Raw genomic sequence first — 15,642 nt, forward strand, 5'->3', positions numbered from 1 at the left:
TTTGCCTCTAATACAAGAGGTCGTTAGCATTTGGACAGGGTATTTACACATTACTCTGAAAAATGCACACAAACACATACACATCTCAGTTAATTTGTATTATTGGAATAAAGTAGAAACTAAATTACTTCACTTTCTTCCAGAACTGCTTGACTCTTCTTTTGCTTTAAAGTTGTTGTGCGGTTGAGTATTTTTTTAGACTTCTTTCGACGTTTTAATTTTTAACATAAAAGTTCTCCCATGGCTGGGATCGCCCACTTGTGCCGTACAGCTCGACTGCGCATGCGGGGCGTGCTGCCTGCAGTATCGTATTCTGTCCACAAAGTGGCAGCAATGAGCGCTGTGCCGTAGGGCTGTACTGCGCATGCGCGCCCCTTTGGGCTGTACAGCGCCACTACGCATGCGCGCCCTTGTGTGCCGTATGCCTGTACTGCACATGTGCGCCCCATTGTGCCGTACAGCTCTACTGCGCATGCGCCCCCTCCCCGCGCCGTATGACTGTACTGCGCATGCGCGCCTCCCCTGCCAATGGAGTGGCGCTGCTCCAAATAAGGTGAGTGGAGGGGGCGGGTGGCAGGCAACGGGCGCGCGTCGTGGGCGGGGCGCTCTGGTAGCAGAGGGGGATGGGGGAAAATGCCGGCTGGCTCGAGAGCGGAGACGCGTGGTCCGGGCGGACAGTGGGGCCCGGCGGGCGGGCGGCGCTCGGTGGGTCCGGGCGGACAGTGGGGCCCGGCGGGCGGGCGGCGCTCGGTGGGCCCGGGCCCGGGCCCGGCCCGCGGGGCCCCCGCGAGCACGTCGTGAGGTAGCTGGACCGCGTGAAGGTGAGCGAGGGGCGACGGGGAACGTGGCGGGGAACGGCGGGGGGCTTGAGGGGGCCCCGAGGGGTGATTGGGGGGACTGGGAGGATCCCGAAGGGAATTGAGGGGGCTGAGGGTGGGACTTGAGGAAGGCTGGGTGGAGCGGGGGGGCTGTGGTGGCCCCGAGGGGTGATGGAGGGAGCTGAGGCGGGGGGACATGGGGGTTCTGAGGGGGAACGGGGGCGCTGAGTTGTCCCTGGGGAGTGGCTGAGGGGGGAACGGGGGTCCTGAGGGTAGTGGGGAGGCCTCGAGACGGGCTGGGTCGTCCTGAGGGGTCTCCGAGGGGGACTGAGGGATGATGGGGGGGCTGAAGAGACTCGGCGGGGGGAAACTCTAGGGGGGAACGAGGGGGCTGAGGGGGATCTAGGGGGGGCGAGAGGGCCCCGAGGGATGAGGGGGGACCTTGAGGGGGGCTGGGGGAACGGGGGAGCTGAGGGGGCCGGACGGTGGGGAGGGCGGCCCTGAGAGTGTGATGGGGGCAAACGGGGAGGTCTGAGGGGGTGGCACTGAAGGGGGTTGGGATGGGGACGAGGGGGCCTGAAGGGAGCCCTGGGGGGCCCGTGGTGGTGGGGGGGGGCATGAGGGGACCCCTGAGCTGGGGGTTGGGAGGTGTATGCTGGAGGAGCCCTGAGTTTGGGGAGGAGGGCTGTGGCCTGACGTGGGTGCTGAGTTGGAGAGGGGCTGTGAGGGGGAGATGGGTACAGGCTGAGGGGTGATGGCGGGGTGCAGGGGGCCTGGGGGTGGGAGGGGAGGGTCGAGGCATCCTCCGGCGTTTGGGGGTCCCCATGACCCCCCACCATGCCCCCTCCCGCAGAACGAGGAGTCCTACAGCGAGCTGTACCTGAGGGTCTGCGAGGGGCTCAGCAACTCCTCCAAGGCCATTGTCTTCAGCTTCAAGGGAGTGTCACAGGATCACAGAATCTTCAGAGTTGGAAGGGACCTCTAGAGATCATCTAGTCCAACTCCCCTGCTAGAGCAGGATTACCTAAAGCACATCCCTCAGGGCTGCATCCAGGCGGGTCTTGAAAATCTCCAGAGAAGGGGACTCCACAACCTCCCTGGGCAGCCTGTTCCAGTGCTCTGTCACCCTCACCGTAAAGAAGTTTTTCCGTGTATTTGAACGGAACTTCCTATGTTCTAGCTTGTGCCCATTGCCCCTTGTCCTGTCACTGGGAACCATTGAAAAGAGCCTGGCTCCATCCTCCTTAAACCCACCCTTTAGGTATTTGTAAACATTAATCAGGTCCCCCCTCAACCTTCTCTTCTCCAGGCTAAAGAGTCCCAGCTCTTTCAGCCTTTCCTCATAAGGGAGGTGCTCCAGTCCCATAATCATCTTGGTTGCCCTACGCTGGACTCGCTCCAGTAGTTCCCTGTCCCTCTTGAACTGGGGAGCCCAAAACTGGACACAGTACTCCAGTTGTGGCCTCACCAGTGCAGAGTAGAGGGGGAGAATGACCTCCCTCAACCTACTGGCCACAGTCTTCCCTATGCAGCCCAGGATGCCATTGGCCTTCTTGGCGACAAGGGCACACTGCTGGCTCATGGATAATTTGCTGTCTACCAGGACCCCCAGGTCCTTCTCCTCAGAGCTGCTTCCCAGCATGTCCACCCCTAACATATACTGGTGTTTGGCATTCTTCCTTCCCAGGTGCAGGACCCTACACTTGCACAGTGTCCCCTGTCACTGTCACGTTTCCCCCCACCCAGCGCAGGCTGCCCCCTCCACACCAGTTGTTCTTTGGGAGCCTGTGCCATCGCCATCCATGTCACAGGTATGGGGATGCTGGGACCCTTCTGGAGCTCTCTGAGACAGCCTGGGACCCCCCAGAGCACTCTGATACCCCCTGGGATCCCCCAGGATCCCCCTGAGATACCCTAAAATCTCCTGGGACCCCCTGCCCCCCGCCAAGAGTTCTGCAGGATGTCCTGCGACCCTTCATCTCCCAGGACCCCTCTGGGACTATCTGGGACCCTCTAGGACCTCTTATGTTCCCCCCAGGGCTCCCTGGAGCCTTCTGGGACCCCCCACATTCCCCCCAGGACCCCTCTAGGACCCTCCAAGACACCACAGATCCCCCTGGAGTCCCCCAGGAAAACCCCAGAGCCCTCTGGGACCCCCTGGAGCAAATCCCCAGTACCCCCCATGTCCTCCTGGGACTGTCCTGGGACCACCGTCTGACCCCCTGAGAGCCCCCTAGAGGCCTCCAGGACCCCTGGGACCCTCCCCCACACCTTTCAGGACCTCCCTGAGCCCTCCGCACCCCTCCAGAGCCTTTTGGGAGTTCCCCCCAGTACCCCACACATCTCTATGGGACCCTTGTGGGAACCCCCACGCTCTCTGAGAGCACCCCAGGATCTTCTGGGACCCCTCATGTTACCCCCAGGGCTCCCTGGAGACTTTTGGGAGCCCTCCAAGCCCTCTTGGAGCCCTGTGGGTCGCTCTGACATCTGCTGTAGGATCCCCTAGAGCCCCCCAGAGCCCTCTGGGACCCACTGGAGCCTGCCCCTGGTATCCCCCACATCCCCCTGGGGCCCTTCTGGGACCTCTCCCCAACCCCATGAGAGCCCCTCAGAGTCCTCCAGGACCCCCTGGGACCCTTTGTCTTCCCCCAGGACTCTCATGGGACCCCCCACATTCCCCCAGGACTCCCTGTAGCCCCCTGGGACCCTCCCACACCCTCTCCAGCACCCCACAGATCCCCCCCCAGGACACCCCAGAGACCTCTGGGACTCCTGGAGCACCTCCTGCTACCCGCCACATCCCGTTGGGACTCCCCACACCTCCTGAGAGCGCCACTAGTGCCTTCCAGGATCTCCTGGAGCCCCCTGGGACCCTCCTACATCGCCCCCAGAGCCCTCCAGGACCCCATGATCGTGGATAATAATACATATTTATGGAAAATATGGAAAATAAATACATATTTATGTATGTATGTAAGTTCAAAATAAAAACCTCTATGTCTAAGGATTCTATGATTCTGTGCTTCTGTGTTATATAAAAGATCCTAGAATATAAAAATATTTAAAAAAATGTATTTGTAAAAAGATATTAGTGTCAAAATAGATGTGTAAGCAGACAGTCTAAATAGATATTCTGTATCATAAATGTTAATGTATAAGTCTAAGCAGATTTGCTACATAAGTGCAAACAGGTAATATAAATTCCCTAAATAGATAATGTGTAAATAATTGAGGGGGTGCTGCCGCCCGGCGGCTGAAGGCTGTTCCTGCAGGTGTGCGCTCCTCCGTGCGCTGTGGCACCGCCCCCGGCGGCGCTGTGCGTTGGTTCCGCAGCGCGTGCGCGGCTTCGCGGAGGCCGTTCCGGCGCCGGTCTCGAGAGCGCGGCGGCCGGAGGGCGAACCAGGACCGCCGGGACTCCGCCGAGCTCCGCGCAACCTGCAGCGCGATTGGTGCCGCCCGCCCGGCCTTGAGAGCGGCCGTCGGCGCTCCAGTATCGGCTCTTACGCGTTACCGCGCCGCCGTCAGTGCCCGGCAGTTTTCCGGTTGTCCATTTCCAGAGCCCCTCAGTCCGCCGACGCGCGTCTCTATGGCACGTTGGTCCTCCCGGGCGCCGCGCAGTCAGCCGAGGCGCCTCTCTATGGCACTTTGGTCCTCCCGGGCGCCGCGCAGTCAGCCGACGCGCCTCTCTATGGCACTTTGGTCCTCCGGGGCGCCGCTCAGTCAGCCGACGCGCCTCTCTATGGCACTTTGGTCCTCCGGGGCGCCGCTCAGTCAGCCGACGCGCCTCTCTATGGCACTTTGGTCCTCCGGGGCGCCGCGCAGTCAGCCGACGCGCCTCTCTATGGCACTTTGGTCCTCCCGGGCGCCGCGCAGTCAGCCGACGCGCCTCTCTATGGCACTTTGGTCCTCCGGGGCGCCGCGCAGTCAGCCGACGCGCCTCTCTATGGCACTTTGGTCCTCCGGGGCGCCGCGCAGTCAGCCGACGCGCCTCTCTATGGCACTTTGGTCCTCCGGGGCGCCGCGCAGTCAGCCGACGCGCGTCTCTATGGCACTTTGGTCCTCCCGGGCGCCGCGCAGTCAGCCGACGCGCGTCTCTATGGCACTTTGGTCCTCCGGGGCGCCGCGCAGTCAGCCGACGCGCCTCTCTATGGCACTTTGGTCCTCCCGGGCGCCGCTCAGTCAGCCGACGCGCCTCTCTATGGCACTTTGGTCCTCCCGGGCGCCGCGCAGTCAGCCGACGCGCCTCTCTATGGCACGTTGGTCCTCCGGGGCGCCGCGCAGTCAGCCGACGCGCCTCTCTATGGCACTTTGGTCCTCCCGGGCGCCGCGCAGTCAGCCGACGCGCCTCTCTATGTTACTTTGGTCCTCCGGGGCGCCGCGCAGTCAGCCGACGCGCCTCTCTATGTTACTTTGGTCCTCCCGGGCGCCGCTCAGTCAGCCGACGCGCCTCTCTATGGCACTTTGGTCCTCCAGGATCTCCCTCAGTCCTCCGAAGCTCGTCTCAATGGCACTTTAGTTCTCCAGGATCCAGGAAGTGCTCATCAGTCTTCTGAAATCACCTGTTTCCAGCACTCTTCCAAAACCATAAAACACGATTAACAATTAACCACAAAAATATCTAAAGAACGCAAAAATAAAGCAACACCTACAGAACTCTCTTCTCTACAGCAACAAGCAGATGGCACTCAAACAACAGCGGTAAGAGAATCACCACAGGCGAGTGCCCAATGGAAATAAAAATGGCTGTTGCTTTGCCTGCTGGGAACTTAAGGCAGAAGGAAAGGAGCTGTGGCTTCTGTGGCCACCTTTATGTCTTCTGGGGGGTTTGGCCCCGCTCTTCCCCAGGGGACTGTGGGAAGGGCGGTGGGCGGGGCCCAAGGTAGTGGGCGGGGCCCGGGGTATATGAGCCACAGGCTCGGCTGAGGAGCTTGCTTGGCTGCTGGGCTCCTCTGGGGTCAGTGCTCTGCTGGTCCTTCACTTGGTTGCAGCTTTGGGGCAGGCTCAGCTGTTTGGGCAGGTGTGTTTTGGCATTTAGGGAGGCAGAGGTAAGAAGGCTGAGCTAAGACCTTCAGGACCGTTATCAAGATATAACAAAGATTATCAAGATATAGCAAAGCTATGCAGGGGGAAGATTGGAAGGGCCAAAGCTCAATCAGAACTCAGCTTGGCCACTGCAGTTAAAGACAACAAGAGGAGATTTTTCCAGTATATCAACAGAAAAAGGAAGACTAGGGAAAATATAGGTCCACTGATGAATGAGACAGGTGCCCTAGTGGTGGAAGACACAGAGAAGGCAGAGTTACTGAATGCCTTCTTTTCTTCGGTCTTCACTGATAAAGCCGTCCCTCACAAATCCCATACCCTGGAGGCAAGGGGGAAGGTCGGGAGAGAGCAAGATTTTCCCTTAGTTGAGGAGGACCGGGTCAGAGACCACTTGGCCAAGCTGGACATTCATAAATCCATGGGCCCTGATGGGATGCACCCGCGAGTGCTGAGAGAGCTGGCAGATGTTATCGCTAGACCGCTCTTCATTGTCTTTGCAAGGTCATGGGGAACAGGAGAGGTGCCTGAGGACTGGAGAAAGGCTAACATCACTCCAATCTTCAAAAAAGGCAAGAAGGAGGACCCAGGGAACTACAGGCTGGTTAGTCTCACCTCTGTCCCTGGGAAGGTAATGGAGCGACTCATTCTGGATGTCGTCTCCAAACACGTAGAGGAACAGGAAGTTATTGGAAGTGGTCAGCATGGATTTACCAAGGGCAAATCATGCCTGACCAATCTGATAGCTTTCTATGATGTTATAACGGGTTGGCTGGATGAGGGGAGAGCCGTAGATGTCATCTACTTTGACCTTAGCAAGGCTTTTGACACTGTCTCCCATAACATCCTCATTAGGAAGCTGAGGAAGTATGGGCTAGACGAGGTGACAGTGAGGTGGATCGAGAGCTGGCTGAGTGACAGAACTCAGAGGGTTGTGATCAGCGGCACAGAGTCCAGTTGGAGGCCTGTAACGAGTGGTGTCCCTCAGGGGTCAATACTTGGACCAATTTTGTTCAATATATTCATTCATGACCTAGATGAGGGGACAGAGTGTATCCTCAGCAAGTTTGCTGATGATACCAAGCTGGGAGGGGTGGCTGACACTCCAGAGGGCCGTGCTGCCATCCAGCGTGACCTGGACAGGCTGGAGAGAAGAACCTAATAAGGTTCAACAAAAGCAAGTGTAGGGTCCTGCACCTGGGAAGGAAGAATGCCAAACACCAGTATATGTTAGGGGTGGACATGCTGGGAAGCAGCTCTGAGGAGAAGGACCTGGGGGTCCTGGTAGACAGCAAATTATCCATGAGCCAGCAGTGTGCCCTTGTCGCCAAGAAGGCCAATGGCATCCTGGGCTGCATAGGGAAGACTGTGGCCAGTAGGTTGAGGGAGGTCATTCTCCCCCTCTACTCTGCACTGGTGAGGCCACAACTGGAGTACTGTGTCCAGTTTTGGGCTCCCCAGTTCAAGAGGGACAGGGAACTACTGGAGCGAGTCCAGCGTAGGGCAACCAAGATGATTATGGGACTGGAGCACCTCCCTTATGAGGAAAGGCTGAAAGAGCTGGGACTCTTTAGCCTGGAGAAGAGAAGGTTGAGGGGGGACCTGATTAATGTTTACAAATACCTAAAGGGTGGGTTTAAGGAGGATGGAGCCAGGCTCTTTTCAATGGTTCCCAGTGACAGGACAAGGGGCAATGGGCACAAGCTAGAACATAGGAAGTTCCGTTCAAATACACGGAAAAACTTCTTTACGGTGAGGGTGACAGAGCACTGGAACAGGCTGCCCAGGGAGGTTGTGGAGTCCCCTTCTCTGGAGATTTTCAAGACCCGCCTGGATGCAGCCCTGAGGGATGTGCTTTAGGCAATCCTGCTCTAGCAGGGGAGTTGGACTAGATGATCTCTAGAGGTCCCTTCCAACTCTGAAGATTCCGTGATTCCGTGACCAGTACACATCCTGCCACCTGTGTAGTAGAAAACTGACTTGTATGCTGCTTTTTTGTTTCCCTTTTTTTCAGGTCAGTAACTTTGTGATGAGTGTTTAGGGGATGCCCAGATGGTTTAATAGTGTGCTTTTGTTTATTCTAGGAGTCCTGCATTTTCCTAGAATTCCTGACTTTATTGAAGATGGACCTGTGGTTTTTTCCACCAGTTTTGCCATATGCTGTGTGAGTTGCTGATACTGTTTCTCTTAATTGGGTTAATGATGAGATTATATTGTAGGGCTTAGGGTGAGCATTTTGTATGCATCTGCATATTGCACTTTAGCACTTCTCAAGAAAGCAGCAGGGATGTAAGGTATAGTGTCATTCAGGGTATGGCATGGCTCATCACCTTTCCCCATTGCCCAAAGAGTGCCATGGTGTCCCTAGAGTTTTTGCAGCTTGCAGCAGGCCCCTCATAGATTGTGTCAGGGCATTACTTATTTTGTGGGTCTATAGCAGAGCCCAGAGTTTGTGGGAAGACAGAATATGGGAGGTGCCTGCTGAACACAGGGCATGGCTCAGAAGAACAGCTCCTGAGGAGTGGCTGACACAGGGGTTTCAGGGTTGCAAATATGGAATGGGAGCTGTCAGGAAGAGGTGGGGGTCCTTCCCTGACAGTTGAGGAGAAGGGGTTTCCAAAGTTTTGGTGCTGGGGGTTGACTAGGAAATGGAGGCACGTTCATCAGTCTTTGTCATATCGGTTTTGAACTTGGATTTGGGCGTCAAGAGGGTCTGGTCTGTTCTAGTCCCTTGCATTTGAGGTGAGCTGGATAGTATTGAGGAGGAGCATGGGACTGGTGATTTCACAGAGATGCAATGGTAATTTTGTGTTTGTTGGTATCTTAGGTGTCATAAATAATTGTTGCTGCAGCCCCTGACTCTGGAATCAGCGTGAAGCAGGTGAGCGGATTGCCATGACACCTCTGAATATGAAGGTGCTGTGGAAGATGTTGGTTTCTACTGTCATGGTGGTCACTGCTGGAGCCGTGGTTTCTTCTTGTTTTACAGATGAAGAGGAACCTGGTGACTGCAGGAACACATCAGTTAGCAGTTTGTTGTGGGTTTTTTGTCAAGGATGAATTCAGACCCCTGGCTGTCTGAAAGCTAAGTAGAGGCACAGGCACTGGAGGGGGACCAAGATTGACAGTTTCAGGGAGGAGTTTTCAAGTCAGGGTAGAGCAGAGGGCTATCGAGGAGGAGTCTCCTCTGAGTAGGTAAAGGGAGTGGGTTACTCTTCAGCACAAAGCTAGTGTCTGATGGGCAGGGCAGTTCTGGTCTGTGTCTGCTGTTCTGTAGTTTGTGTGCTCTGTCTTCTGTGTCTTGGACTTTCCTTAGGTTTTGATGTCCTTGTTTCTCTTTGCACTCAAGGGGCACAGAATGTGCCTTGGGCAGCCCCTGTAGGGTCTCAAATGCCTGTGCTAATTGGCATAGCGCCCAATGGGCACTTCTTTTCTTGCATAGCAATTTTAAAGTGCAGATCGGACTTGCCTCTCAAAAGTTTCTGGATGGTCCTTTTCTGCAGCATCATTCCTGGCTGCATGAGCAGCTCTGTTCTCTGAGCTATAACAGCTCTAGCCATCTGCTTTTATGAACTGGGATTTCTTCCCTGCATCCTTACGTTCTCAGGTCTTGAAGCCAGGCTTCCTGCACATACGTCATCTCTGTTTTGACAGGAACTTCTTGGAATGGGCCATTACATTTGACTCTTTTATGATTTTTATGACTTTGCCATAGAGCCTCCTCATGTCTGTGCTGTGGCTGTCGGTCTTCTTGCCCGACAGCATCTCTTGTCTGAAAGTCATTCTTCTTGTGAAGAGTTTTCTCTCGTCTTGGAGTCACATTGTTGTCTATAGTGCTGTGTGGTGTTGGGCTGCACATGGGTGTGTTTGGTGTGGAGCTGCCCTGCCTGGGGGTGTAGAGTCAGGGGTAGGCGGAACAGCAATAAGAGTCTATGGGTAATATGTTGATCTGCCAAGACTGTTTAGCCAAAGGTTGTACAGTCATCTGGGATCAAGCAGCCATTGGCAGGGACAATCATTTCCATAGTGTTTTATGGAGATGATTGGAGCCTTCTGGGAGGGCCTGTTTGGCAGTAGTGAAGCAGATTGAAGGTGTTAAGGCTTGTATGTGTGGGGATTAACATTGGGTCCAATTTTTTTTTTAACGGCAGGCTGTAGTTTGAGCCTAGATGATATTCCTAAATGGAAACAAGACCCCTGGAATTGTTCAGCTACTGATCAGCATCTGGGTGACTTGTTTACTAATTTTTTCAGATGCAGAGGGACAAGATGTGCACCAAAGAGTCATGGGGAAGGCAAGCGGGACCCCGTAAGAAGGTGGGTCAGTGCATGGTGCTGGAGGGAAGATGTGACTGGTGGCTATGTGATTATATTATGGCTTGGTGGTGGGGTGGTGTGTGTGTTTGTTTTTTTTTTTTTAATTTTGAAGGTGCAAAGTGATGAGTAAAGCAGGATATTGGCACCCTACATGACTCGGGCAAGGTGGTCGGTGACTAGTGGGCTGAAGCAGCAATTCTTCTCAGATGTTATATTGTGGGTGGAGTTTTTAGTGTCCTTTGGGTCTGTTTTAGAGGTGGTCTGTGAGCCTCAAAGTGGCAGCCCAAAACCATGGAGGGCAGGTGGGCGAGAGGCCAGGGTAAAGGAGTAGGAGACAGGAATGGCTGTAGGCAGGCTGAGGTTTTGGGCAGTATCTCAGCATATGCCTTTTGTTTGGCTTTTTTTTTTTTTCAGGTGCAGGACGCAGGCTCAGAGGCTCTAAGCCACATGCTGATGAGCGGGCTGAGAAGGTGAGGCGGTTGTGGGCCATATTGGTGTCTTAATAGTGAAGTATTATATGGCAACTTGGTTAAGTATTTATCTTCTGGTTTTGCAGGTGCCCTGTGAGCCATCTTTGGAAGCGGATGAGCATCAGAGGTGAGCTGAGGCAGTAGTGAGGAGGAGCTTGTGGCTGGTGACTTCTCACATGTGCAACAGTAATTTTGTTTCTTGGTATCTCAAGCAATGATGGCCGCAGCGTCTGACTCTGGAAGGAGCAGGTGAGTGGAATCCCATTGTGCTTTTGAGGAAGGGGAAATTGTGGAAGAGGTTGGCGGTGGCCTATCTGAAACTTCTTGCTGTCACTGTTTGGTTTTCTTTAATTGTAGATGATGAGGAGGAACCTGGTGACTACAGGAATATCCCAGATAGTTAATGTGCTGGTTTTTGGTGTGGGTTTTTTTTTTTTTTTTTTTTTTTTTTTTTTTTTTTTTTTTTTTTTTTGTCGACATGGGATTTAAGACCTCCATCCCTCTGAAAGCTAAGTTGAGTGGACAGGGCTAGGGAGGGGGGCTGGGAGGGGAGAAGTTTTTGATTTGCAGGGAGGCGTCTTAAAGTTAGAGAAGGGCAGAGGGCTGTCCTGGAGCTGTCCCCTTTGGGCAGGTAAAGGGAGCGGGTTAGTCTTCAGCACAATGCTAGCATGAGCCAGGCAGGGCAGCTCCAGCCTGCATCTGTTATGGTGTTTGTGTGGTCTGTCTTCTGGGTTTTAAAACTTCCTTGGGTCTTGATGTCCTCTTTACACTTGAGGAGCACAGCCTGTACTTCAGGCACCATCCCAAGAGTCTTGAATGCCAGTACTCATCAGCATTGCCCCAGTCAGGCCCTGCTTTTCTTGTATTGTAAGCTTAAACAGTGGATCGGCCTTGCATCTCGGAAGTTTCTGGGTGGTCCTCATCTGCTGCATTGTTACTAGCTGTGTGAGCAGCTCTGTTCTCTAGCCATCCATTTTCAGTGACTGGGACTTCTTCCCTGCATCCTTAAGTTCTTAGGTCTTGAACTTGGGCTTCCTGCACGTACATCTCAGTTTTAGAGTCACTTGTTGTCCCAGAACATTACATTGTACTCATTTCCTGGGGTTTCCCTAGAGCCTTCTCATGTCACCATTGTGGTCTTGCAGGTCTTCTTGCCCAACAGTCGCTTATGTTGGTGTCATTCTTCTCACTGAGAGTTTTCCCTCATCTGTGAGGTGCATTGTTTGTAGTGGTCTGTGTAATGTCGGTCTGTGCTTGTGTGTGTTTGGCTTGGAGCTGCTCTACCCGGCCAAGTAGAGTCAGGGGTAGGTGGAACATCAATAGGAGTCTATGGTTAGTTTGTTGATCTACCTAGACTGTTGAGGCAAAGGTGGTACAGTCAACTCCCATCAAGTAGCCATCAGCAGGTGGCATGGGCAGCTTTTTAATTAACGGGTTGTTGTGGGATGAGCAGAGCTATGTGGGAGGGGCTGTTCAGCAGTAGTGAAGCAGACTGCATCTTGAAGATGTTAAGGCTGCTTTGTATGGGGTGTAATGTTTGTATGTTTTTTTTAATGTCAGGCTGTAATTGTACTCCAGATGGTATTTCTAAAGCAAAACAAGACCTTTTTGAGGGTGTGTGTGTCACATGGAGTTCCCCCTAAAAGAGGCAGTTCACAGCCCAAAAATGCCTGAAAATTCATGTGGGGAATGTGTGTTTAGAAAAAATAATAAAACCTGTATATATGGGTATCAGGCATTGAAATAAAGAACAATTTCTCATTTTTATACATATTGAAAAACATGAGTGTATGTATATAAAAAAGAGTTCAAAATAAAAACCTATATCTACTATATTATATAAAGGATGTTATCATATTAAAAGATCTGTCCCATAGGCAATTTTTGCCTTCATGGTTCTCTCTGTTTTGCTTCCTCCTGTCTGATCTGTAGCCCATAGCTGTTTTCTTTCCCCTGTGGCTCCCTTTCCCTGTTTTTTAACCCCCCCCCCCCTTCTCTGCCCCGTAGTAGATTGCTGTTGTATTAAGTGACAAGGTTTTGTTGGCTGAGTTGTGGGGACAGGTGCTGCAGGGGTGGGTTCTGTGAGAAGACACCAGAAGCTCCCCCCATGTTGGGCACAGCCAGATCAGAGAGGGACCTGCCACAGCTCAATGCCGAGCCCATCAGCAACACTGGCCAGGAGCGGAGCAGAGAGTCCCCTGCAACCCGTGGAGGCCCCGCTGTTGGAGCAGAAAAAGAGGGCGAGGAGGAGGGAGCGGCAGAGACAATGCGAGATGAACCGACCACAGCCCTGACTCCCTGTCACCCTGCGTTGTCCGGGGTTACGATGTAGAGAAGTCGTGAGTGAAGATGATCCCAGAAAAAAAGAGAGGGGTGGTGGGAAGGTGTTTTTTAAATTTGTTTTTATTTCTGATTATGTGATTGGCAATAAATTAAATGAATTTCCCCAAACTGAGTCTGTTGCTCAACGTACAAGCTTTTTGATTTTAATTTCTCCCCTTGTCTCGTTGAGGAAGGGCAGCGACAGAGTGGCTGGGTGGGTACCCAAGGGCCAGCCAAGGTCAATCCACCACAGATGACTTCTACTACGCTCCCTGTCCTTGTTTTTTCATGCTTGACTAAGTTTCTTGTACCTGATCTCTTTTGAAACTCAATTTCTTACTTTCCATCTCTTTCTTTCTAATTCTTATGTTTCTTGATCCCAGTTAGTTTTCAGTTATTCTTGCTGCCTTTCCCTCTATCTGTCTCCCCAAATAAATTTTAATTTCTTTCCCATGTTTCTTGTACCCTGTTGCTTTTCATAATCGTCTTCCTCCCTCTCTTTCTGTGCAGTCCTGCGTACCTATCTGTTAAGTCTTGGGTATGATTCTTGTATCCTGTGCCTTTCAAAATTTTGTGTCTCCATCTCCTTCTAACCATTTCCCTGTCTATAATTCCCATTCTTCCCTCTCTGTCCTGCACCCTGTCACTTTTTTCATTTTTTTTCTACATCTCTCTGTTATTTTTTGCTTATGTTTCTTGTGCCCTGTTTTTCAAAGTTTTCTTTCAATGTGTACTTCTGTCGGGGTCCCTGTTTCTCCTTTTTATTTCTTCATGATGTTACTTTTCCCCCGCTCCTTTGTCTCGTCTCTGTTGTCTTGTCCTGCTGGTCCCTTCCGTCTCTCTTCCTTATCCTTCCATCTCTCTGTCCCTGGGCTTTTTTGCACAGTCTCTCCCCTCTCCTCTCTCAGCTCTTGTTGGCGGCATCCCCTTTCCTGCCTTCCTGTCCCAACCCCCCTTCCCGATGTCCCTCTGTTCTTCCTCCTGCCTTTTCCTTCCCTTTTCTCCCGCTGTCCTGTTGCCTTTGGGCACTGAGCCTCGTAGCCAACTCACTGCCGGAATTTCTTGGGCACATGAAGGAAGAAACACTTCCTGCCTCCTCTGTGCCCCTGGATGCGTTTGCTGCCCCCAGGGTGCAGAGCTGGCTGTCTGGGAGAGGCTCAGGGGAGGGGGTAATGTGCTGTGGGGCTTTGGCAATGGCCCCTGTTCCCAATGGGCTCCAGCTGGGGCTGAGGCAGCCCAGATGGCACCCACGAGGTGAGCATGGGCTGGGCCAAGGGCTTAAAAAGAAAGGCTGCCCCAGGGATGGGTCTGCTTTGCCAAGGGCCTCTAACTTCTAAGGGGGCTGCCTGGGCACAGCTGCCTGCCAGCGCTGGCTGAGAAGTCAAATGAAGGGGGTTCCGACAGGCAGGTGTCTCCAGCCAGGAACGGACGGTCCCCGCAGTGAGGAAGGATCCCTCCCAGCCATCCCTGACCGAGGGCACCACCAGCACAGAGCGCGGGGAGCTCGGCTGCGCGTGTGAGCTTCATGGGACAAGAGCGTCGAGGCACCCCCTGCCCGCTCCTAGGTGGGCAAGGGTCGTCAGGCCGCCCGTACCACAGACGACGAAGGGGCAGAGAGAGAAGCCTGTGAGCAGCGAAGGTCTCCCACACGTGCCAGGAGCTGTGGTGAGTCATGTGCCCTCTTGTGCATGTCCAGGCCTTTCCCTGCCGTGCCTCTTCTGATCTCTGCCTGCCGCCTTGCTTGTCCCGGCTTCTGGCTCCCCAAAGCTTTTTGCTCTTCTGCTTAATGCCAGCACGTTCTTTCTCCCCTTCTCCATTTCCTTTCTGTGCCTCTGCCTTCCCAGCTCCCCTTCCGCTCTTATTTTATTCTTCCCCCACTGCCTTGTTCGCTATTGCTTTTGAAAACTGCGTTTGTAGGTCTCCCTCTACCCAGCAACCTGTCTCTATTTCCAGTGACTCCCTCTGCTCTGAACCTGGTGAAGCGCTGTCACGTGCACTGCTACCTTTGTTGAATCCCTGTGCGTGTGTGTTTCTAAATGCTTCCTTCTCTCTTAGGAGTGAAGTGAATCGCTCTGCCCGCCACAACTGCATCTTGCCTTGTCTGTCGCCGCGTGGTGTTACGTCTTGCGTTGTATGGCTCTGTTGTTGTCTTGACTGTCATCTGATCTATTCTGCCGTTGTATGCCACCATATTGTCACTTCCTTCATCAGCTGTTTTCTATTTGACGGTGTATTGCATTGTACCGCCATGTACGCTGTTACGCTGTCTCGCATTGTATCGTCCTGTCAGTGTCGGGTTTGTGACTTTAGACTTTGTGTTTAAAGCTTTCACAGTCCACTGCAGTCCGACAAGTGGCTGTTGTTTATTGAACTGTGTATTCGTTAAACAATTCCCCATCCTGTGCAGTCCTAGAAATGTTTGCTGATTATTTGAGCGGGTATTGGGTTGTGCTGACCCGTATAGTGCTATGTCTGGTGCTGGATTACCCTGTCATTGTTTGGATTGTCATTTCAGCCATCGTGTTAAAAAATTCTCAAGACCGTGCAGTTCTGCACTCGTTTTCTTTTTCTTTCACGGTGTATCATATTGTAGAGCCCGGTATACGGTTAGGTCTTGCATTGTATTGCTCTGGACCCGTCTTGATTGATACCTGATATGGTCTCTCATGGCAGTG

The 15,642-nt window shown here is 53.2% G+C and overlaps 1 long non-coding RNA gene across 1 annotated transcript; it reads left to right on the forward strand.

Moving 5' to 3' along the window:
• The first annotated feature begins 10,109 nt into the window (after positions 1-10,109).
• On the forward strand, positions 10,110-11,061 carry LOC134515719 (uncharacterized). Its single transcript, XR_010071087.1, has 3 exons — positions 10,110-10,175; positions 10,590-10,645; positions 10,732-11,061. It is a non-coding gene; the product is annotated as an uncharacterized LOC134515719 (long non-coding RNA).
• Positions 11,062-15,642: the final 4,581 nt, after the last annotated feature.

Source organism: Chroicocephalus ridibundus, chromosome 4 (assembly GCF_963924245.1).
Source record: "Chroicocephalus ridibundus chromosome 4, bChrRid1.1, whole genome shotgun sequence".
Taxonomy (NCBI): Eukaryota; Metazoa; Chordata; class Aves; order Charadriiformes; family Laridae; genus Chroicocephalus; species Chroicocephalus ridibundus.